Consider the following 24,931-nt stretch of genomic DNA (forward strand, 5'->3'; position numbering starts at 1 on the left):
GACAAACACATTAGGGTTAAAAACAAACACCCTCGTCCCCAGCATTTATCTCTGTGCAATGTCTACAAATAAAGCAAGTGACCACAATCTTAAACATCTAAGAAAAATGTGGCAATAATTATTTCCATTTCTAAAATAACTTTTCAAATTGAAGGGGTAAAACCAGTTACATCAAGCTTTAAAAATTCAGAATGAAATGAGGTCAAAGAACAAAGCCAACATGTCCTGCACCATGAAGGTGAGTGTGGATGATAAGGGAGGCAAAGAGAGCAGGGGAGAGACTGGCAGCCAGTGAGCGAGCACCACCAGAGACCCTCCCAACCTGTCTTTCATAAAGGAATAGCAGGGGCCTGTGTGTGCTGCCCATTGTATATGATGACACTAAGTGCACAGTCTTCCGTGAGGACACTTTTTTTTTTTTTGTGGGGACCCTCCACCTTCCTGGATCTATACTTCACCCATCTTCACCAATTCCCAAAGAGAAATTCTGCCAAGCCATTCTAGAAACTGTAAGGCTCCATGTTCAGCATCCAGGGAAACTATGTTAATGGAAAAAGACCATATTAATGTGGATTAGTAACACAGCAGGACTCAATTAAGTTAGACAGAATTCAGAGGATGTGATTTCCTAGTTTAAGCCCAGAGTAACTGCCTCTTCAATTTAATTACAAAATCTAAGAAAGGGCAATTCTGGGAAAGCCTAAGTAGCCCCTGATTTGAGCATTAGGCATTTTCCTTCACAGCAATGACAAGACTGCTCTCTAGAAATGAGTGCTCCTGTACAGAGATCTGCCTGTTCCATGAGCAGCAGCTGCTTCAGACAAGGGGCTCCTCATAACACTGGGGCCACAGCCTTTCACATGGTGAACGAAACATGAAAACTGAAAAAATTATTGAGTGAGGAAAGTGTTTTTAGAAATTTCAGAAGGAGAAAAGTTACCTTTATTTGTTTACCATATTTAGTGGAGCAGCCAAATCCAAATCTCATTAGGTCAATTACTAAGATACTAGGTCAAAACTTAATACTGGTCCTTTCCACCGAAACAGAATTCACAAACACAAGCAAATACAAAGAAAAGATAAATCTAACTATGAATAAAATCCAGCTTGCTACAAAGTAGTTATCCAATTTTCTTTTCTGTTTTTTCCCTATAATTTAAAATTGACCCACCTGATAGAAACTTGGGGTTAGTGACTGGAGTCTAGTGAATCAGCTGGGCTAAGCAACAGTCAAGGTGTGGGAACGAATAGTTGGGAAATCTGATCTCTAGTCTTGGCTCGCTACTCATCACAGTGTTTCCCCCCCAAAAAAAGAATAAAATATTTAGGAATTAATTTGACCAAGGAGGTGAAAGACTTGTATAATGAACACTATAAAGAAGACATGAGTAAATGGAGACATAACCCACATTCACGGATTGGAAGACAATATGGTTACGATGTTAATACTATCCAAAGCAATCTACAGATTTACAAAATTCCCATCAAAATCACAATGATTTTTTGCAGAAATAGAAATATCTATTCTAAAATTCATAAGGGATCTCAAGGAACCCCAAATAACCACAACGATCTTGCAAAAAAAAAAAAAAACAAAGCTGGAAGATTCACATTTCCTGATTTCAAAACTTAATACAGAGTTATAATAATCAAAACAGTGTGATACTGGCATAAAGACAGACATATAGACCAATGAAATAGAACAGAAAGCCCAGAAATGTATACTTACATATATGGTCAAATGACTCTCAACAAGAATGCCAAGACCATATAATAGGGAAAAAGTCATTTGTCAACATATGGCATTGGGAAAACTAAATATCAACATGAAAAAGAATAAAATTGGATCTTTACCTAATACCACATACAAAGTTAAAATGGATCAAAGACTTAAATGTAAAACCTATAAGTATGAAACTCCTAGAAGAAAAGATAAGGCAAAAACTTCACAACATTGCATTTGGCAATGATTTCTTGAATATGACACCAAAAACACAGGCAACAAAATTTTTAAAATAGACAAACTGGACTTCATGAAAATTACAAATTTTGTGCATCTAAATACATTATCAACAAAGTAAAAATGCAACCCACAGAATGGGAGAAAATATTTGCAAATAAAGTGATTAATATCCAGAATATATAAAGAACTTCTAAAACTCAACAACAAACAACAATTTAATACAAAAATAAGCAAAAGTCTTAAAGGAACATTTCTTCAGAGAAGATAGAAAATGGCCAATAAGGACGAGAAGATACTCATTATCACTAGTCATTAGGGAAATGTAAATCAAAACTGCATTGAGATACCACTCCACACCCATTAGGATGGTATCTATAAAATAAAATAAAAATAGAAAATAACAAGTGTTGGCAAGGATGTGGAGAAATTGGAACGCTTCTGCATGGTTAGTGGGAATGTAAAATGGTACAGCTACTGTAGAAAACAGTACGTTGTTTCCTGAATAAATTAAAAATAGAATTACCATGTGATCCAGCAATTGCACTTCTCAGTATATACTCAAAAGAATTGAAAACAGGGTCTTCTAGAGATTATTTGTACACCCTCATTTATAGCTGTATTACTCCCAATATCTAAAATGTGGAAGCAATCCAAGCGTCCATGGACAGATGAATGGATAAGCAAAATGTGGTCTACACAGACAAAAGAAAGAAAACCCCATCACATCTACAACATGGATGAAACTTGAGGACATTGTGCTGAGTAAAAGAAGCCAATCACTAAAAACAAATGCTTTATGATTCCATTTATATTAGATACTTAAAACATTAGTCAAAATCAGAGACAGAAAGTAAAATGGTGGTTACCAGGGGCTGGGGGAGAAGGGAATGGAAAGTTATTGTTGAATGGGTACAGAGTTTCAGTTTTGCAAAATGAAAAGAGATATGGAGATAGATGGTGGTGATGGCTTTGCAACATTATACATGTATTTATTGCCACTGAATGGTAAACTAAAAATGGCTAAGATAATACATTTTATGTTATATCTATTTTTACCACAATTAAAATGGACACAGTCTTCACTCTTCTAACAGGAAAAAAAAACAAAAAACAAAAACAAAACTCCTGTTTGTTGAATATTTTTCTCCTCCGATTATATTTTTTCGCAGAAAATGAGAACATATACTTTTACTTTTCAAAATAACTAACACCGTGTCACTCATTTCCATAAGCCCCTTACAATTTTTAACCAGAATACAATATCTTCTCTCCACCTAAGATGCCAAGTTGCTCTGCTCTTTTATAATTAATCACTTAAAATTTACAGGAAATGCTTAAGCTTGCTTACTAAACTCTGAGAGCCAAGCTTCTATGCAATGTTTGTATCTGGTAGCTAATTCCACTCACATTAGCAAGGAAGCTTTTGGTGATGACCTAGCAAGACTTGCTTTAAATGGTGTTTTTTGTTTTGTTTTTTTTTGGGGGGGTGGGGGGACAAAGCCTTGAAACAAAGATAAACAGTATATTCTCCACATCTAAGTTTAACACCTGAACAGAGATGACCTCACACTTAACACTTTGCAGTAGTTGGGTTTAAATCTGAAAGTAGTCTGTTGCTAAAAGGGTAATATTTCCCTCTTTAATGTGCTTTGATTTACTGTTCTACTGCATTTCAGACAAAACTCTTAGTAGATGATGTTTATCAACGGAGAGGAAGATAAGCAGGGGTTTACCTTGCTTGCTGTCTACTCTATTAGGAATATCATTAGTTTCCATTAAGTTTGATTCTCTCAGCTACAGCCTAGGACTGAATTTAGCACTTTGGGAAATTAAATTTACTCTTGCAAGCAACTAAGGCACTATTTAGTCAATTACTAATCCAAAGCAATAATGTTAGCTCATAATCGTTTCCAAAATTCATCAGAACAATGAAGTTCTACCCAAGTTGAAATCTGCACAGATACACCTCTCATTTATCACCACAGGTGTCCCCTTATTCCCATCATCATCCTGTGATAGCTTGTATTCTAAACTAAGAGAGAAACAACCTCGAAATCTAACATCTACTAAATTCTGAGCACTTAATCATAACCTGACACATAGAAAGCTCAGAAAACAAAATGTCAGGCCAGGTGCGGTGGTTCATGCCTGTAATCCTAGCACTTTGGGAGGCCAAGGCAGTGGATCACTAGGTTGGTACAAGACCAACCTAGCCAACATGGTGAAGGCTTGTCTATACTAAAAATACAAAAATTAGCCAGGCATGGTGAGGTGCACCTGTAACCTCAGCCACTCAGGAGGCTGAAGCAGGAGAATCACTTGAAACCAGGAGGTGGAGGCTGCAGTGAACTGAAATTATGCCACTGAACTCCAGCCTGGGCGACGCAGACTCCATCTCAAAAGAAAAGAAAACAGAAAAGGAGGGGAGGAAAGGAGAGGGCAGGGAGGGGGAAGGAGGAGGGAAAGAGAGGAGAGGAGGGGAGGGGAGGGGAGGGGAGTAAAGGAGAAGAGAAAAAAAGAAAGTGTCAAATGAATTAGTACAAGTTACTGTCCCAGACACAGCAAAAGAGGAGGCTGGAGGCAAAGGCAGGAATGTTGGAGACAAAAAGCATTAAATTGGGTCTCTGCTCTCAAGGAGCTTGTAATCTGATTCAGATAACGAATCATACATGTAAAAATTAATTAATTTGTGCCACATTTTCTCTATAATCCTCCTCTAGTCCCAAAGAAGGAAAAGAGCCTCACATGTTTAGAAAACAGAAAGAAAATCACTGAGCCTGGCTACAACATAGTGCGGAAGCCGAGGGTAGGAGATGGAGCCAATGAAGGGCCACAGATGGCAAGGAGCCTATTCATTCTGACAGTCAGAATCCCCTGATAGGATTTAGGAGGCAAATGAAAGCTTGAAAAGTCACTGTAGTTGCCAGTGCAATAATGACAGGAATGGGTGAAAGAGGAAGCAGAGACACCCTTGAGGAAGCTATTGCCTCACACCAGATTAAAAAAAAGCAAAAGGCAATCTGGTCTACAATAACAAAAACGGAGAAAGCCAATGCAAAGGTGATCTATGTTGGAGATGAAGCCCCGACTGCATTTTCAGATTAATCGGATGGTCAAAGTAAGGTAAATACATCAAGTTAAGGGTGTTCTGTAAATGTTTAGATGGTAACTTGTCACCTCTCTACTTGAACCCCAAATGGCACTTCAGGAAAATGGCACCCAGGAACTTCATTTGGACAAATCAATTTTGAGAAGCTTGTTCACTCAAGTGGTGTTTTCAAGTAAGTAGCTGGACATATGAGTCAAAATTCAGTTCAGTGGTCAGGACTGGAATTAGTAGCATCCAGGAGATTTTCACAGCAATGGAACAATTTAAAGAATAAATGAAGATAGAGATGAAGTGAGATCTCAAGTCAAAGGCTGGGACACCCCAACCTTTCTGATGCAGGCAGTTTAGGAGAAGCCTACAAAGAGGACTGAGGAGAAGAGGGCAGAGAAGTAGCAGGAAACCCTACTGGAAGCCCAGACTGAGAAGACTTTCAAGGAAGGAACTATGTCAGATGCTGCTAAGCTGCCACAGAAGAGGAAGAATAAAATGTCAGCTTTGGAAAGATTGAGGTTGTGGATAAATTTGACGAGTGGTTTCTATGCAGTGACAGAAACAGAAGCTAGATGGCAATGTTTGTAATAGAATTCCAAATCCTACACCACAGCCTGCATGAAAGTGTGACATCCTCTCTCTCACGCAAATTTTTTTAAATCATCAATCCATTAGGGACTTATATTGAGACTATGTAAAAAACTCTTATGACTCAATAATAAAAAGACAAACCCAATTTTAGAATGGGAAGAGGATCTAAATAGACATTACTCCAAAAAATATATGTAAATATGTAAATGACCAATATGCACATTGAAAGATAACACAAACCTGTAATCCAAGCACTTTGGGAAGCCTAGGCAGGTGGATTGCTTGAGCCCAGGAGTTTGACACCAGCCTGGGCAATGTGAGGAAACCCCATCTCTACAAAAAAAAAATTCAAAAATTAGCCAGGTATGATGGCACACACCTGTAGTCCCAGCTACTCAAGACCTGAGGGAGGAGGATCACCTGAGCCGGGAAGATTGAGGTTGCACTGAGCCCAGATCGTGCCACTGGACTCTAACCTGAGTGACAGAGTAAGACTCTGTCTCAAAAAAAAAAAAAAAAAGTAAAAGCTAACACAAGTCACTAGAGAAATATATATATATAAAAAAAAAACCACTTCACACCTATTACAATGGCTAACATCAAGAAGACAGTAAGTTGGCAGCAATGTGGAGAATCTGAACCCTCATAATGTGCTGCTGGAATATACAATGGTACAGCTACTTGGGAAAACAACTGGTCAGTTTCTTAAAAGTTCAGTGTAAATGTACCCTATTCCTAGTAATTATACTCCTAGGTATATATACAATGTATGAGATATTAAGGTGTATGTCCAGACAAAAACTTGCTCAAGTATGGTCACTGTAGCATTATTCGTAACAGCAAAAAATGAAAACCACAGAATCATCAAGTGATGATTAAACAGGCGGTATGTTCATAGAATACTTAATGCTCAGCAATAAAAAGGAGCTACTGATACACGCAACAAGCCCACTGAGCCTGAGGTGAATTATGCTCAGTGAAAAAAAACTAATTTCAATAGGAAATACACTATATATTCAATTTCTAAATCATAATTCAGAGATAAGGGTAATAAAAGCATCCTAAAATTAGATTGTGATGATGGTTATGAAATCATTTTTAAAAATTTAAGACTGTAAATTTACTATCAGTGAGTTAAATACTTCAGACAGGTGAATTTTATGGTGCATCAATTATACCTCAGTAAAGCTGCTAAAATTAATCTTTTCACTACAATGAGAATAAAACAAAGGTTAACAGAAAACAAAACGTGTGTGTTCATGTACATATTATTTTCCCTTTTATCCCTACATTGTGAAGAGTATTCCAACGATATAGGTTATTTCCTTTCTAAAGTCTAAAAAAAAAAATTGGCTCCAATGGGTATCACTCTTTATCATTTTTTCTCTTCAAATGAAATGGCTAAACTTCCCTAAAGGAAGGTGAAATCCTTCTCATTCTCCAAGGGCTCATGTAAATGCCCTCTCCCTCATGAAATTCTTCCTGAACTATAAAGGAATCCAACCCCTAATGAACATTCGCAGCACTTTCTCTGAACCAGTCTTACAGCAGGGATGTGAGGCTCTTGCCATGGTCATTTTACAAACTTTTCTCTCTTCCACGAGACTCCGAGCCCTCCAAAGCCATAATGCTTATACACAGTTGTGCATCCCCTCCCCACCCAAAGCTGTGCCCAAAAATGCCAGGCCTATTCAGTGACATTAGGTCATTAATCCTACTCATGATGCTTGGAAGTGGGGGCAGATCTATGATCTTACACAGAAAACAAGTAGCTGATCTGAAAACAAAAAAACAAGTCTCTACTTTTTCAGCTCAATCAACTTTTCTGAGATTATATAAATATCTAAGCAGCCCATAGGAAAATGTCTTACATCATATTCTCAAAGAAAATAAAAGAGAAACCATTAAAGTGTATTAAAATCTAGCAAAACGGGATTAGGAAGCCAGCCAGCTATCAAGGAAGCAAAGCAATCACTAACCTAGATGCTTCTTTGGCTCTAAGAAAGATCTGCAATAAAACAAAACTAATAAAACTACACATGAATACATAAAATTAATGACAGCATAAATTTAAATGAATTGTGTTAACCAAGAATTTTTAAAACATATTAACATAAGCTGAATATTCAAATTTATATGAATAACCCATTGATGGGCACAAAGGGAGAAAGCACCTCACCTCTTAATAATAAATGAAATCCCAGCTGTGTTCTCCAAAATCCATTTCAGGGTTGCAAGATCATAGTTTTCAGGGTGTTTAAAGGCAACATCTTCTGGAAGCCCCTGTACTATCAAAGCTGACTGGTCTTGTAGCATCTTCTCATATGGTACAGGTACCTCTGTGGGTTTCTGTAAAGCTTTCCCTGGGGGAGATGAAAAGCAGATAAATGTCATTAAATTGTAAGACTAAAGAACAAAATCATCACCACCTTATTGTGGCTTAATAAAGGCATACATGATCTTTTGTAATATGTGGTTTTAAAATTACTTAATACTACAGCATCTTATTCACATATAAGGAGTTCTACACCTGACACCGATCCAAAGGGCCAAAATGAAAAGTATATTAAATATATGACTTTAAAAACTACACAAAAAGACAGAGAAATGTCTGATTTCTTGCATTATTGTCTTTCAGATGGTCCTACCCTGACGTATTTCTTGGTTTCCTTCTAAATGGAAGTGGAAAGTAAGGTTATTCTTCATCCATTCAGCTTGTGAAAATGTGTGTTATAATGCTGTTAAGTCAATGGCATAACATTGTCTACCCTTTAGAAAACTCTTTGTATCATTGTATCTTTTATAAAATTTAAGTGTATTGCTTTTAAGATAGCAAAAGCAGAAATAGTCCTCAACTGTTTTTCCGAGTGTTGCCACTTCTACAGCATCTACACTCATCTGATTCACCTGGGTTGTAGATTTCATTTTATGCATCTCTGCAACCTTTTCTCTTCTTCAACACCTGTAAAAAATAATAAAAACATGCATATCTATTATCTTAATATTTATTTGGCTTTTAGTAAAAATAGTTTTTCCTGTATCCCAATATTTGTGATTTGTTATACAAACAAAAGAAGGTCAAGTGAGGTGGCTGACACTTATAATCCCACCACTTTGGGAGGCTGAGGCAGAATTGCTTGAGCCCAGGATTTCAAGACCAGCTTGAGCAACATAGAATCAACCCATCCCTACAAAAAAAGGTAAATAAAATTAGGTGTGGTGGTGCGTATCTGTAGTCCTAGCTACTCTGGAGGCTGAAGCAAGAGGATTGCTTGAGTCCAGGAATTTAAGGTTACGAAGAGCTATAATTATACTACTACACTCCAGTCTGGGTCACAGAAAGTGATCCTGTCTCTTAAAAAAAAAAAAAAGTGGAGGAAGAATTTTTAAAGGGAGCTTTTAAAATAAAAACCTAAAATAAGAATAATTTATCGGCTACAAACTTAAATATGGGAAGATTATCATCAGGAAACAAATTCTAGGCTTACAAAGTCCAGCGCAATAACAACTAGGCATACGTGACACTTGCAATGTGGCCAGTCCAAATTCAGAGGTGCTGTAGGTGAACAATACACATTGACTTTTGAAAACTCAGCACAAAAAGTATTCCAAATATCCCATTAATAATTCCTACACTGATTACACATTGAAATATTTTAAAGTATTGCCACTAAAATGATTTTCACTTGTTTCCCTGTATTTTTTAATGTTATAACTAGAAAGTTTTAAATCATGTGAATGACTCGCATTGTATTTAGTTCTATTTAATAGCACTTCACTAAATCCCAGAAAAGGGCTCAGAATTCTCCTGAAGAAATTCTACAACTTCCTCATGAAACTATTGATTATGTTTCAGAAGAACACTACTGCAAACAAATAAAAGGTACTTGAGAATTAGGTACAAAAACCATTCTCCATGGTATCAAATTAGTAGCAATGTAAACAAACTACAAATACCAATAGGCAGGGACTACAACTTGCCACTGAGGACAACTCCCCTAATGCTTAGTTCAAATCACTGGAGAACCACGTAAGCCATGGAACACAGGAAGGGGAGAATAAACACAGCTGCCCGCGAGATTGTGGTATTTGTGGGTCAGAGGGCAGGTGATACACACACAATCAAAACAGCATTATTAGTATAAAGAAACATACAATCAAGGACTTAACATTTCTCAAAATTATAATATTGGCAAAATTTAAAAAATAGGTTACTACCATAAAGCTTGGAAGATTATAACACAGGTGGTGAGGGGAGGGATACAGTGGCGAGGATAGTTTTTTAAAGAAACTAGAAATACTACTTGGAATACGAATTAGTGAATTAGCAAAATTTTTAATTCACTAGTAATCTGCTCGATTTATGATGAATTGAATCTAACCTGACAACAGAAATTTAAGTTTAAAGCTTAGTGGCATACAGACATCTGTGGGAGATACTGTAGGTTCAATTCCAGACCCCCATAATCATGGAAGCATAAAGTGAAGTTACACAAATATCTTCGTTTCCCAATGCATTTAAAAGTTAGTTGAATCTTTCTTTCACAAAAGATCTCTGGGAGGTATGATGCCATTGGATAGCATTTTACACACAGTGGAACTTCTTTCCAAATCGGAATCAATCCTCTGAAAGCCTGCCATTGCTTTATGAAGTAAATTTATGGAATATTCTAAATCTTTTGTCATTTCAACAATATTCACGACATCTTCACCAGGAGTAGATTCCATTTCAGAGACCCCTTTCTTTGCTCATTGTAAGAAGCAACTCCTTATCCGTTCACGTTTGATCATGAAATTGCAGCAGTTCAGTCCCATCTGCAGGCTCCACTTCTTTTTTTTGTTTGTTTGAGACAGAGTTTCACTGTTGTTGCCCAGGCTGGGGTGCAATGACAGGATCTCCACTCACTGCAACCTCTGCCCCCTGGGTTCAAGTAATTCTCCTGCCCCAGCCTCACAAGTAGCTGGGATTACAGGCGTGCACCACCATGCCTGGCTAATTTTGTATTTTTAGTAGAGATGGGCTTTCTCCATGTTGGTCAGGCTGGTATCAAACTCCCGACCTCAGGTGATCCACCTGCCTTGGCCTCTCAAAGTGCTGGGATCATAGGCATACAGTGACGAGGGTAGTTTTTTTAAGAAACTAAAAATACTACTCGGGATAGGAATGAGAGCTGCTGTGCCCAGCCAGCAGGCTCCACTTCTAATTCAAGTTCACTTGCTATTTCCACTACATCTGCAGTTCATTCCTCCACTAAAATCTTGAACCCCTTAAAGTTACCTATGAGAAATGTAATCAACTTCTTCCACAGTCCTGTAAATATTTTGTTCTCTTCCCATTAATCACAAATGTTAATGGCACCTACAACAGTAAATCTTTTCCAGAAGGTTTTTAATTTACTTTGCCCAGATCCATCAGAGGAATCACTATCTCTGGCAGCTATGGCCTTACAAAATGTTATTTCTTTCTTTTTTGAGATGGAGTCTTGCTCTGTTGCCAGGCTGAAGTGCAGTGGTGCGATCTCAGCTCACTGGAACATCCGACTCCCTGGTTCAAGAGATTCTCCTGCCTCAGACACCCAAGTAGCTGGGATTACAGGCACACACCACCATGCCCAGCTAATTTTTGTGTCTTTAGTAGAGACAGGGTTTCACCATGTTTACCAGGCCGGTCTCGATCTCCTGACCTCGTGATCTGCCTGCCTCAGCCTCCTAAATTGGTGGGATTACAGGTCAAAAGACACCACGCCTGGCCTACAAAATATATTTCTTAAAGAATAAAACTTGAAGGCTGAGTGCAGTGGCTCACACCTGTAATCCCAAGCACTGAAGAAGACCGAGGTGGGCAGATTGCTTGAGCCCAGAACTTTGAAACCAGCCTAGGCAACATGGAAACAAAACACCTCTATAAAAAACCCCACAAAAATTAGCCGGGCATGCTGGTGCACCACCTGTGGTCCCAGCTATTCAGCAGGCTGAAGTGGGAGGATCACCTGAGCCTAAGAAGACTGAGGCTGCAGTGAGCTGTGATTGTGCCATTACACTCAAACCTGAGCAACAGTGAGATGACCTTCTCAAAAGAGAAAAAAATAATAATCATAAGACTTGAAATTACTCCTAGATCCATGGGCTGCAGAATGGATGTTGCATTAGCAGGCATGAAAACAACATTCATCTCCTTGGGCACCTCCATCAGGGCTCTCAGAGGGACTGGGTGCAGTGTTAATGAGCAGTAATATTTTGAATGGAACTTTTTTTTCTGGGCAGTTGGTCTCAAAAGTAGGCTTAAAATTTTCAGTGAACAATGCTATAAAGAGATGTGCTGTGATCCAGGCTTTATTGTTCCATTGATAAGAGCACTTGTAGAGCAGATTTAGCATAGCTCTTCAGGGCCCTAGAATTTTTGGAATGGTAAATGAGCACTGGCTTCAGTTAAAGTCATCAGCTGCCTTAGCCCCTAACAAGAGTCTCAGTCTGTCCTTTGAAGCCAGTAATGGAATTCTCTGTAGCTAGCAAAGTCCTAGATGGCATTTTCCAATATAAGGCTGTTTTGTCTACATTAAAAATCTGTTTTTTGAACGTAGCCATCTTCATGAATTATCTCAGCGAGATCTTCTGAAGAACTCGCAGTACTTACATCAAGCATTTGCTGCTTCACCTTGCACTTTTGTATTATACAGACTGTCTTTCTTTAAACCTCATGAGCCAACCTCTGCTATCTTTCAACTTTTCTTTTGCAGCTTACTCACCTCCTCTCAGCCATCACAGAATTGAAGAGAGTTAGGGCCTTGTTGTGGATTAAGCTTTGATTTACAGGAATGTTGTGGCTGGTTTGATCTTCTATCCAGACCACTCAAAGTTTCTCCATATCAGCAATAAGGCTGTTTTGCTTTTTTATCATTTGTGGGTTCACTGGAGCAGCACTTCTCATTTCCTTCGATAACTTTTCCTGTGCATTCACCACCTGGCAAACTGTTTGGCCTAGCTTTCAGCTGCCAACATGTCTTCCTCACTAAGCTTCATCATTTTTAACTTTTGATTTAAAGTGAGCAGGCTGCAACTCTTTCTTTTACATGAACACTTAGAGGCCACTGTAGGACTATTAACTGGCCTCATTTCACTACTGTGTCTCAGGGACTAGGGAGGCCTTAGGAGAGGAAGCGATGGGAAACCACCTGATTGGTGGATCAGTCAGAGCACACAGCATTTCCCAATAAGGTTTGCCATCTTATACTGGTGCGTTCATGGAGTTCAAAACAATTACAGCAGTAACATCAAAGCTCACTGATCTCAGGTCACCACAGCACATACAACAATCATGAAAAAGTTTGAAATATTCTAAGAGTAATCAAATGTGACACAGAGAACCAAAGAGAGCACATGCTGTTGGAAAAATGGCACAACAGACTTGCCTGACACAAGATTGCCACAGATCTTCCATTTGTAAAAACTGCAGTATCTGCAGGGTTCATAAAAATGAGTTATGCCTGTATGTATTCTGTGCCTATAGACGCCCTGCCTTTTTTTGTTCCCTTTCAGTGTTTCACTCAGTTAACATGAAACCTATCGATAGTGTTAGGTTACACACAGATATGAAAATTGCCATACTGTGAAAGGCCATAAGTATTAACATCCTATAGTAAATTTGAATACTGTGTTCCAATGTCAAGTAACCTCACTGCTCTAAATGAGGATTGCAAAACCCACTGAAGATTCAGATAAGCTGATTCCACTGAGCGAGTTGAGAACTGTTTAATTCTGCATCATGCTTAAACAAACTCTTCTTCTTTTCAGTTCAACATCTTTATCTAGAACTCCTTATCTGAGTAAGAACTTTTCATCTATTCAAAATTTCTCTCCATTACCTTATCTCTAATGTGTCTCATTAATCCAGAGTGAAGGCAAGCAAGGAGCTCCGTGCAATAAACACTTGCCATTTTTCTTAACTCTTCAGTATCTACCCCGACATATTATCACTTCGGTGATTCCTTTTGAACATTTTGAAATGTCTTCATAAACATTTCAGAAAATCATTCGTAGTTTAGGCCATGCACAGTGGCTCACACCTGTAATCCTAGCACTTTGGGAGGCCGAGGTGAGTGGATCATTTGAAGTCAGGAGTTCAACACCAGCTTGACCAACATGGTGAAACCCCAGCTCTACTAAAAAATACAAAAAAAAAAAAAAAAATAGCTAGGTGTGGTGCCACGTGCCTGTAATCCCAGATACTCAAGAGGCTGAGGCAGGGGATTTGCTTGAACTCGGGAAGCAGAGGTGGCAGTGAGCCGAGACCTCACCACTGCACTCCAGCCTAGACAACAGAATGAGACTCCAACTCAAAAACGAAAATTTTTTTTTATACTTTAAACCTCATTCTGCTTTAGAAGAAAATATGACTAGTTTTATCTATAAATATTTAGGTTTAAAATCAATGAAATAAAAATGATAATACGATGCTTACAATATTTTACAAAATCTGTTTGAAAATCCTTTCTGGTACTGAAAAAAACTGTGTCCTCTGTCCTTCAGTTCTGAAGGCAAAGAGATCTGCTTTATACTCTGTGATGCAGGCCACTTTGGCCTTAAACTTGGCCAGTTCTTTAAACTATAATAAGAAAAGCAAATATTATGTTAAACGCAGACATTTAAAAGCACCATTTCTGCTAGATGAATTAAAAAATCTAACACAAGGCTGGGCACAGCACCTCACGCCTGTAGTTCCAGCACTTTGGGAGGCTGAGGCGGGCGGATCACGAGGTCAGGAGTTTGAGACCAGGCTGGCCAACATAGTGAAACCCCGTCTCTACTAAAAATGCAACTAATAATCATAATAATGATAATAAATAAATAAAAGGCTGGGTGTGGTGGCTCACGCCTGTAATCCCAGCTACTTGGGAGGCTGAGGCAGGAGAATCACTTGAACCTGGGAGGCAGAGGTTGCAGTGAGTTGAGATCATGCCAATGCACTCCAGACTGGGCAACAGTGCAAGACTCTGTCTCAAAAAAAAAAAGAAAGAAACTAACACCATTTTTTAAAGTTACTACTCTTTCTAAATAGATTTTTGCCTGATTTTAAGCAAAAGACAACACAAAATTTATAAGAAAAAAATGCAGAAATCCCTTGTAATCTATTATAGGTCAGATTCTCCAAGAAAGAGACTGATATTTCACACAGGCTTGCTGGGGAGCACTGTCAATAACAGCACCCAGGAGGTGGGAGGCAGGCATGGCTGAACAGGCAAAGTGCTGAACAGGGATGCAGCTGCACCAAGAGCTCAGAAGCCAGTGTGGCCCTCCCCAGGGAAAAGGTGGACAAGGTGACTCGAACACTCGCAGCAGCTGGGGAAATTAGTGCCATCAGAATTGAAAGAAGGGACTGAAACCCACACTACAGTATTCAGTACATAATCCCCTCCTCCAGAAGTATTACCCCATCTACACATAGCCAGAATCACATTTAGGTGATTACTTACTGACTTTCACTAAGTATATTTCTATGAGAGTCAAATTCTTTAAAAACGTTATAGAGTACACAGTATTCCATTTTATGGATACAACATAATTCATTTAGTGCTAACATCATTTCAAAGGTCAGTGATTCCAATTTTTCCTCCTAAAAATAACAGTACTGTAATAACCTCGGAAGAAAATATTTATGTACATCTTCAATGAGTTTCTCAAAAAAGACACGAGAGTCAAGAAAAATAACCAGTGAGAGTCAATACTCTAAATACTCAAAATCTACTGAAATTTGCTTTCTAATAAGGTTCATAATATCCTAGCAAATGTTACCATGTGACTTTTCCAGAAACCTTGAAAAACGGTATCTTAGTGTCATAAACATACTCCACTGATTGGTGTTTAAATTAAAGAGTATCATAGCATAATTCTCCGTGCTTTACCATATCCTTTGTCTATTTATCAAATGTGTTAGTGTATCTCCGACTAACCCATAAAAGTACATCACTTATTTTAGGCATAGAAAAGCCATTTATGGAATTGAATAATTATATAATAATTACATATATTTTATTTTGGTTTTAAAATTTGTCTTAGTATAACTATCTTTGCTCATCTAGAATTTAACTCATCACATGATGAAGACTATACGTTGAAGCTTGTTTTTACCAAAATTTTTACTTTTTACCAAATAGCCTATTTTCTCAGTATCATTTGTTGAAAACTAAGCTTTCCAGTATTTGTTTTTGATTTGTACAATAAATGCCCTCTAATTTCTTAAATGGAGATTATTTCCGCATAATATTGCTTTAAAATGTTATCTTCAGTAACTAATTTAGCAGCTAGTGAGGTGATCAGAAATCTTTTGAGCTATAATAAAGCCATGGTAGAGAACTTCTGAGCTGGAGGTGGGCCGACAGCTGCCCCAGCGTGAAGAATGATGGGCCTCGGTAATTTCCTTCCAGTGCACTTACATGACATGTGCTGTGGCTATTCTCCTGTCAGGAACTATTATTTACTTACCTTGCAGTAAATGAGGGTACATTTTTGCTTCACTATCCACACTCTAAAACAATCCTGTCAACAAAGGCAATGTTTATGAAAGAGTAAGCAAGATTCATGTACTATCCATAGATTAGATAAAAGAAGTCTACCAGCCAAGGAACGGATAAAGTCAGCCTGGATCTGCTTAGCACTCTGACAAGCCAGTGAAGAACTCAGCAGTTCCTACAACTTTAATCCTACAGTGTCATATACAACTAGGAAAAGAAGGAGAAATGTCTTACTAATGCTGGGAAGGAAGACATAAAGGCTGAGAATAGTGAAATGACTGTGGCAAAGATGAGGGAACTGTAAAGAAACTCTAAGGAAGTGAATGGGTCTTACGTGGCCTTATGGTACTCTTTGCAGAGATCAATATTTTAAAAAATTATTTTATTATGAACAGAACGGCATTTCATCTCTAAATTTTTATTTAACAGTCCCAAATTTTGGCTGGTTTTATGATCACAAGGCAAAAACAAGTCATTCATAAAATAACAATATATAACCACCAACCATTCTAAAATATCTTTAAGGAGATAATTTTATAAAGTTCTTAAAACATTTTTTTAAATGCCCTAATAAGAAAACAAAAAAGATGGCTAAGCACAGTTGCTCAAGCCTATAATCTGAGCTCTTTGGGAGGCTGAGGCAGGAAGGTCACTTGAAACCAAGAGGTCAAGGGTGCACTGAGCTATGATCATGCCACTGCCCTCCATCCTAAAAGAGTCAGATCCTGTCTCAAAAAAAAAAAAAAATTCACAAACTATGTCACACAGAGTTCTGTGAGGTTAAGCACTACCTAATACTTTTCAACCACTTAACGGGAGGAAAATGCATAGCTCTTCCTGCTTAAAATATTTAAATTTCATATGTCAGAAAACACCTAAGGCCATGCATGGTGGCTCATACTTGTAATTCCAACACTTTGGGAAGCCAAGGCAGGACAATTGCTTGAGCCCAGGAGTTGGAGACAAACCTGGGCAACATAAAGAAACCCTGTCTCTACAAAAAAGCTTAAAAATTAGCTAGGCCAGGAACAGTGGCTCACGCCTGTAATCTCAGGACTTTGAAAGGCAGAGACAGAACTGATTAAGCTCAAGAATTAGAGACCAGCCTGGGCAATATATTAAGACCTCATCTCCACTAAAAAGCGAAACAAAGTAGCCAGATGTGGTAGCACATGGCTACAGTCCCAGCTACTCTGAGGTTGAGGCAGGAAGACCACTTGAACCCAGGATGTCCAGGCTGCAGTGAGCCATGATTACACCACTGCATTCTAATCTGGACAACTGAGTAAGACCCTTTCTCAAAAAAAAAAAGGTTAAAAAAAAAAAGAAAATACCTAAGCTTGATACTTTTTTTGAGATGGAGTCTTGCTCTGTCACCCAGGTTGGAGTGCAGTGGTGCAATCTGGGCTCACTGCAAGCTCCAACTTCTGAGTTCATGCCATTCTCCTGCCTTAGCCTACTGAGTAGCTGGGACTACAGGCACCCACCACCACACCACGCTAATTTTTTTTATTTTTAGTAAAGACGGGGTTTCACCATGTTAGCCAGGATGGTCTCAATCTCCTGACCTCGTGATCTGCCTGCCTTGGCCTCGCAAAGTGCTGGGATTACAAGTGTGAGCCACCACGCCTGGCCGCCTGATACTTTTTATAATAAATACTATTTTCAGCTACTTACCCATAAAAATATAAATTGTGTAACTACCATGATAGTAATATAAAAATACAAAACTACATAATCAGTACTCAATATTTCACTGTAATTATGCATATGATAGGCTTTTTTTTTTTTTTAAGTAGAGAGCTGGTCAGGTGTGGTGGCTCTCAGCTGCAATCCCAGCAATTTGGGAAGCCAAGGCAGACAGATCACTTGAGCTCAGGAGTTTAAGACAAGCCTCGCCAACATTGTGAAACCCTATCTTTAGCAAAAATACAAAAATTAGCTGAGTGTGGTGGCACACATCTGCAGTCCCAGCTACTAGAAAGGCCGCAACCTCCGCCTTCCAGGTTCAAGTGATTCTCCTGCCTCAGCCTCCCGAGTAGCTGGGATCACAGGCATGGGCCACCATGCCCAGCTAATTTTCTATTTTTAGTAGTGACAGGGTTTCTACATGTTGGTCAGGCTGGTCTCAAACTCCCGACCTCAGCTGATCGGCCCGCCTTGGCCTCTCCCAAAATGCTGGGATTACAGGTGTGAGCCACTGTGACCGGCCATCTCCTATATTCTTGGAATTAATCCACAGAGTTCTCTATAAAGTAAAACTGTGACTAAACATAGAAAAATATCATGACTATTGCTGAAAAATGTACTTCTGATATTAATCAAATAGGTTTAAGAACTTTCTAGCATCACTTTCTATGTGAACACGAGCTTACATGTGTGTTCACGTGTATGTTTCTGTAGATTTAGAAGTACATAAACCAAAACTGTATCTTAATCCCTTACATGGATTTTTAAGATTTTTAAAAACGATTCAGAAGTTTGGATGTTTGCATATACAGGAGGTAGATTTGGTCCGATCATGAAAATCAAAAGGATTTTTATCCTTTTCCTGTGTTTAGCAGAGTCCCTTTAGTATTTCAGTTTTGAGCGCACAAATTGCTTTATTTAGAGAATATTCAATTCTGTTTTTGCAAGTCACTCTTCCAGGTTGCAGGCAGCCCTTCATCAATAGAAAGATTCTATTCCTTTCAGTAAGGGATTCTTATTTCCTCTGTAACTTTCTCCAATCCCCTTCTCCCCCACAATGACTTACTCAAAATTTGGCAATGAAAACCAGTACCAATGGGAGTTTACTTAAAGATGTCATTTTTCATAGAAGCTAGTTTTACTTCTGTTGAAATATAATAAGATCAGTCAGTTCTATTCATTCGTGAATTTTCACCAAATGTTTTCGCTATATGTAGTTGACAATACTGAATCAAAATTGATATTATTTTTTAGGTAGAAACATTTGTTGATGTTTGAATTCATTTTTTTCATGTTGTATGTACTTTTTTGTCTAATTTTTATTCTAGGGTTGATGATTAAAATTAATGATATTTTAACATGTATATGTGATAATAAAATTAAAGAACTTTAGTTTAACCCGAATGCAATAGCAGACGGAGGAGAAAGGGCTTTTTAAAATTATTTATACATAAAAATCAATTTTGAAAATAGTTATAATTTTGAACTGTTTTATCTTTGTAAAACATAATTTTATCTATTTTATGATATTATGTAAAGAGAGTACTTCATAAAACATTTTAATATATTTAGCATGAGAACATACTTATTAGCATGGGAACAGGTGTGAATTTTATTATAGATTTTAATTCATTGCAATTCAATGTCCAGTGACCCAGTTAGTTAGTTATTTTAAATGAGCATTTCCCCTAGGTATCATTCAGAATTAGCAAGACCAATGAAATGTAAAATACTATTTATATTTCATAAAGACTCTTTGATTACCACCTCCCCATCAGTTAACACTAACTGGGTCTTGCAGTTCTTGAAAAACTGAAGAAGACGGGGGCAACTTCTGTGGTTTAGAGTGAGTCATCTTTGCTAGATTCTCTTTAGGGATTATTTGGCATCAGTAATATCATGCCTTTTGTTTTTTACAATGAAAACTAAACATTTTATAAAGAGTTATTTATAGATACAATGTTAGTTTTTAAACTATTATATGTACACAAACACATTTGTATAGAACAAGGTTTGCATGTATGCCAGGCACGGGGCCCCATGCCTGTAATCCCAGCACTTTGGGAGGCCGAGCGGATCACTTGAGGTTAGGAGTTTGAAACCAGCCTGGCCAACATGGTGAAACCCCATGTGTACTAAAAATATAAAAATGAGCCAGGCGTGGCAGCACGCACCTGTAGTCCCAACTACTCAAGAGGCTGAGGCAGGAGAATCGCTTGAACCAGGGAGATGAATGTTGCAGTGAGCCAAGATCACGCCACTGCACTCTAGCCTGGGCAACAGAGAGAAACTCTGTTTCAAAATAAATAAATAAATAAATAAATAAAATAAGGTAACACGTATATAGGAAGAACATTTAAATATTGATATATTCCTTCTCCCAGTTAAATAGGACTTTACATTCTGCCCTTTGAGATCAGTATAAAGAGGGTCCATGCAATATGGAGAAAGATTTATCACTGCATGCTAAAACATCAACACTGAACTTTCTTTTAATGATATCTCAGTACATGGTTGGAAAAATTATCATGAAACAAGTTTGGATCATTCCATGTGTTAAAGATATCACTTTCTGCTCATGCCTGTAGTCCCAGCAATTTGGGAGGCTGAGGCGGGAGGATCACCTTAGGTCAGGAGTTCTTTGTATATGAAGAGTCACTTGTCTTCTGGCTTTGAATATTCTGTCTTTCAAAAGTTTTGTTAGAATATGTCTTGATGTGAGAATATTTTAGTTTATCATACTTGGAGCTACTGAGCTCCTTGGATCTTTATATTCATAATTTTCAATAAATGTGAAAATCTGGGGTCATTATTTCTTTAAATATTCTTTCTGTCCTCTTCTATCATCTCATCTGCGACTCTCACAATGCATATATTGCTCTGCTTTATGGTTTCCCACAAATCGATCAAATTTTGTTCACTTATCCTCCATCTTTCTTCTTTCTATTCCTCAGACTCAATAATTTTCATTGTCCTCTCTTCTAGTTTCCTGATTCTTTATTCTGTCTACTCAAGTCTGCTTTTAAAATCTTCTAATATTTTTATTCCAGTTACTGTACTTTTTAGCTTCAAAATACTTTTTTTTGTATTTTTAGGATTCTATCATTTTATTTTATTTTGTTTATACATTGCTTTCTTGATTTTCTCCATGTCTTTACTTCTCTGAGCATCTTTAAAACAATTGTTTTAAAATCTTTGTCTAATGAATCTCCTACCAAAACGTTTTCAAGAACAGTTTATTTGTACTTTTGAATAGGCCATTTATTTGTTTCTTTGCATCCCTTGAGATCTTTCTTGAACATTGAACACTTGAAAGTAACAATAGGAAACTCTGGAAATTGATTCCCCTGCTTCCTCAGGGCTTACTGATTCTGTTTTCATTTTTATTATTTTTTTATTCTTTTATCTTTTAGTGGATTAGTCAGAGGTGTAAACAATGTTTTCTGAAGTCACTTCTGAACCTGTGACTTCTCCTGGGCATGCATGGTTACTTTCGAAATGATAGCCTTTATTACCTGGCTTCTGAAAGCTTAAAAAAGAGAAAAATAAGAGGGGTGGGGCACTGGCCCTTTTAATTCCATAAAACTCACTTCAGCCAGTGGTGAGGAGCTTTCAACAATGGGGGCTAGTGTTTCTACCAAAAAATAAAATAGTATCAATTTTAATCCAGCATTGTCAACTACATAGGTTTGAGTGAAAATATTTAGTGAAAATTCACAAATGAATAGAACTGACTGATCTTTTTATATTTCAACGGAAGTAAAAATAGCTTCTATGAAAAATAGTATCTTTAAGTAATCTCCCATTGGTACTGGTTTTCATTGCCAAATTTTGAGTAAGTCCTTCCTGGGGAAGAGGGCATTGGGGAAAGTTACAGAGAAAATAAGAAGTCCCTTGTTGTAAGGAACAGAATCTTTCTATTCATAACGGGCTGCCTGCAACCTGGAAGAGTGACTTGCAACAACACAATTGAACATTCTCTAAATAAACAAACCAACTTTTGCACTCAAAACTGAAGTACTAATGATACTCTGCTAAACACCTGAAAAATAAAATCCTTTTGATTTGCATGATCATACCAAATCTACCTCCTGCATATGCAAACATCCAAACTTCTGAATCAGTTTTAAAAATCTAAAAAAATCATGTAGATGATTAAGATGCAGTTTTGGTCTATGCAGTTCTAAATCTCCAGAAACATACACACACATACACAAGAACATACACAGAAGCTCGTATGTTCACAGAGAAACTGATGCTAGAAATTAGTTTTTAAACCTATTTGATTAATATCGGAAGTACATTTTGCAGCAACAGTCATCGAAATTATTCCTCAATGTTTAGTCATGGTTTTACTTTATAGAGAGCTCTAAGAATTAATTTCAAAAATAAAAAAGATAAATTATGCTAGGTAGCACTTTATAAAAATTAAAACGTGTCCATTAAAATGTTTTTTAAATGACTTTTCTAAATTACATATTGCAAAAATTATCCCCCAAAGAACTTTGAAAATATACTCAGAAATTAAAATACTTATATTTACTGTTAGATTTTGACAATTATTTGTCAAATTATTTGATAAAACCTTTTATTACATCCAAATGATTTTAACCACCAAAGACATATTAGATTTTTTTTAAGTCACAGACAGCTTTAATCTTGCAAGTGCATTATTCCAAAATGTGAGTTAAATGTGAAAAGGCCAAATCTGCTGTCATGAAAGCCATTCTTTGGATGTCCTTTATAGTTGAAGCAGCCAAAAGTCTATACTGAATGCCAGAAGAATGAAGTATACAGATACATATTTTTTCTCTGTCTAACCTAGCATCAAACTGGGATTTATTCAATGAGTTATTTTGTTGTTGTTTTACAAAATTGAGTATTTCAAACCATACAAGTAGATTCTGATACAGCTCTAAACATTATAACACAAACTGAAAAGTTTAATATTTAATATAGTATTAAAAAGCAAAAGAATTATATTGCAATGAGTCTAATGAAGATGTATTTTTTTTGCTTTTTTATTCCATGTATCTTTCAATGTCTAAATATTATCACCTTCTGTAAGTGCTATGTTTTTCAATTCATGATTAAAGAATTGTCGGATTTCTGCCAGGATACAATTAAAGAAACTAATAAGTAACTGCAAACATAATTTTTTATATCATAGTAACAAACATTATTAAATGTAAAAAGGGTTTTAACAAATGTCGCTTCTCTTGTCATTTAAACAACTGAGCCATGCATGATTCTTTTTAATTCCAGGGATTGTTACTAAAAGAAAGTAAAATGCACATGATTCAAAATATTACTGATTAAATTTTCATTTTCAGTTTACAATAAAGCTAATATTTTAACTTGTTTTATGTCTTTACTGGTTGGATTTTATTTACAAGACAAATCTGTGCTATAAATTGTTGGAGATGAAACCAAATTTCTATCCAAATCTCTCATAATCTTATAAGGAGGATCTTACAGCTAGGGAATAAAATAATCAGAAATAATTTAAAATTAAGGAATTACATGGAAAGTTCCTGAGGTGATACATGCACAACAAGCATTATATTAGTTTAAATGGTACAATGTTGAATATACATCATTCAACATATTATGTTGAATTATATCATGGTTAATTTTTTTAAATTCAGAGAGTCTCTCTGTCACCCAGGCTGGAGTGCAGTGGTGTCATCACAGCTCACTGTCACCTCAAACTCCTGAACTCAAGATATCCTCCCACTTCAGCCTCCTGAGTAGATGGGGCTACAGTTGTGTACCACCATGCCCAGTTGTGTGTGTGTTTGTTTTTTCTTTTTGGTAGAGACAGCATCTCATCATGTTGCCCTGGCTATTCTTTGCTCCTGGCCACAAGTAAGTCTTCTACTTTAGCCTTTCAAAGTGTTGGAATTACAGGTGTGAGCCTCTGTGCTGGCCTGAGGGTTAATTTCATGTGTCACCTTGACTGGGTTAAGGAGTGCCCAGATAGCTGGGGAAACAATCTTTCTGAGAGTGTCTGTGAAGATGTTTCCGTATTAGCATTTGAACCTGTAGTAAGCAATCAGGAGCAAAAGAGGTCCACTCTCACCATTGTTTGTGGGCATCATTCAATTCATTAGGGGCTGCTCCAATAGAACAAAAAGCAGAGGATGGGTTCTCCAGCTCACAGACAGCAGAATATTGGACTTGTGGGCCTCCACAATAATAAATGTGAGCTGATTCCCATCATGCGTCTCTCCTTATATATTTCTGTGTGTCCTATTGATTCTATTTCTCTGGAGAGCCCTGAATAATATATGTATGTATACATATATATGTATGTATACATATGTGTGTGTATATGTGTGTGTATATGTGTATATATACACACACTTATGTATATGTGTGCATATATACATAAGTATATAGTTTATTAAAATAAAATTTAAAATAACTTATTAAGTAAGTTAATAATTTTTAAAAGCCCACAATGATGCAGAATTTCTCTAACCCTTGAGAGAACATCCACTTATCTATGGCCGATGGTCAGAGTTTAATAAGATAGTATGTCTCATTTATTGAGCATTTTCTATATTTCAAACATTGCCCAAGTCCCATTATGTATGCTAATACACTGATTCTTACACCTTGGTGAAATAGTTATTAATATTCATACTTGCAGATGAGAGGATGAAGTTGCACAAGTTCAGTTAGCTGCTGGAGTCTTGTACAGTTAAATGATGAAATAAGAACGAAAATCCAGTACTATGACTTCTACATACATACTTTTTGCTTTGTGCTTGATTGTCTTGGAAAATCAGTTCCCAAACTCCTCTATGCACTTTTAGAAAGAGATAGACATTCATATGCTCTAAACCGAGCTACTACATTCCCCGTATTGTGCTTTCCAAAAGGTACACAAGCAGGCGGTAACCATTCTTACCATCCACACTGTATACCCATTTTGTTCCTGTTGGGAAATGTCTGAGGAACTCCTACTCGTTGCAAATATTTTTCATCTAATTTATGACTTAGGTAAATACTTATTCTACTTCCCTTAATATTTCCTTCCTTTCAAATCACCCTTTTTTAGATTTTCATTTTGGT

The 24,931-nt window shown here is 37.1% G+C and overlaps 1 protein-coding gene across 1 annotated transcript in view; it reads right to left on the reverse strand.

The window, feature by feature from the left end:
* LOC100986553 (lysine-specific demethylase PHF2-like) overlaps window positions 1–24,931 on the reverse strand; it is a gene marked incomplete at its 3' end in the record, with an annotated part of 113,501 nt that overhangs the window by 68,778 nt on the left and 19,792 nt on the right.

Source organism: Pan paniscus, chromosome 14 (genome assembly GCF_029289425.2).
Source record: "Pan paniscus chromosome 14, NHGRI_mPanPan1-v2.0_pri, whole genome shotgun sequence".
NCBI classification, from domain to species: domain Eukaryota; kingdom Metazoa; phylum Chordata; class Mammalia; order Primates; family Hominidae; genus Pan; species Pan paniscus.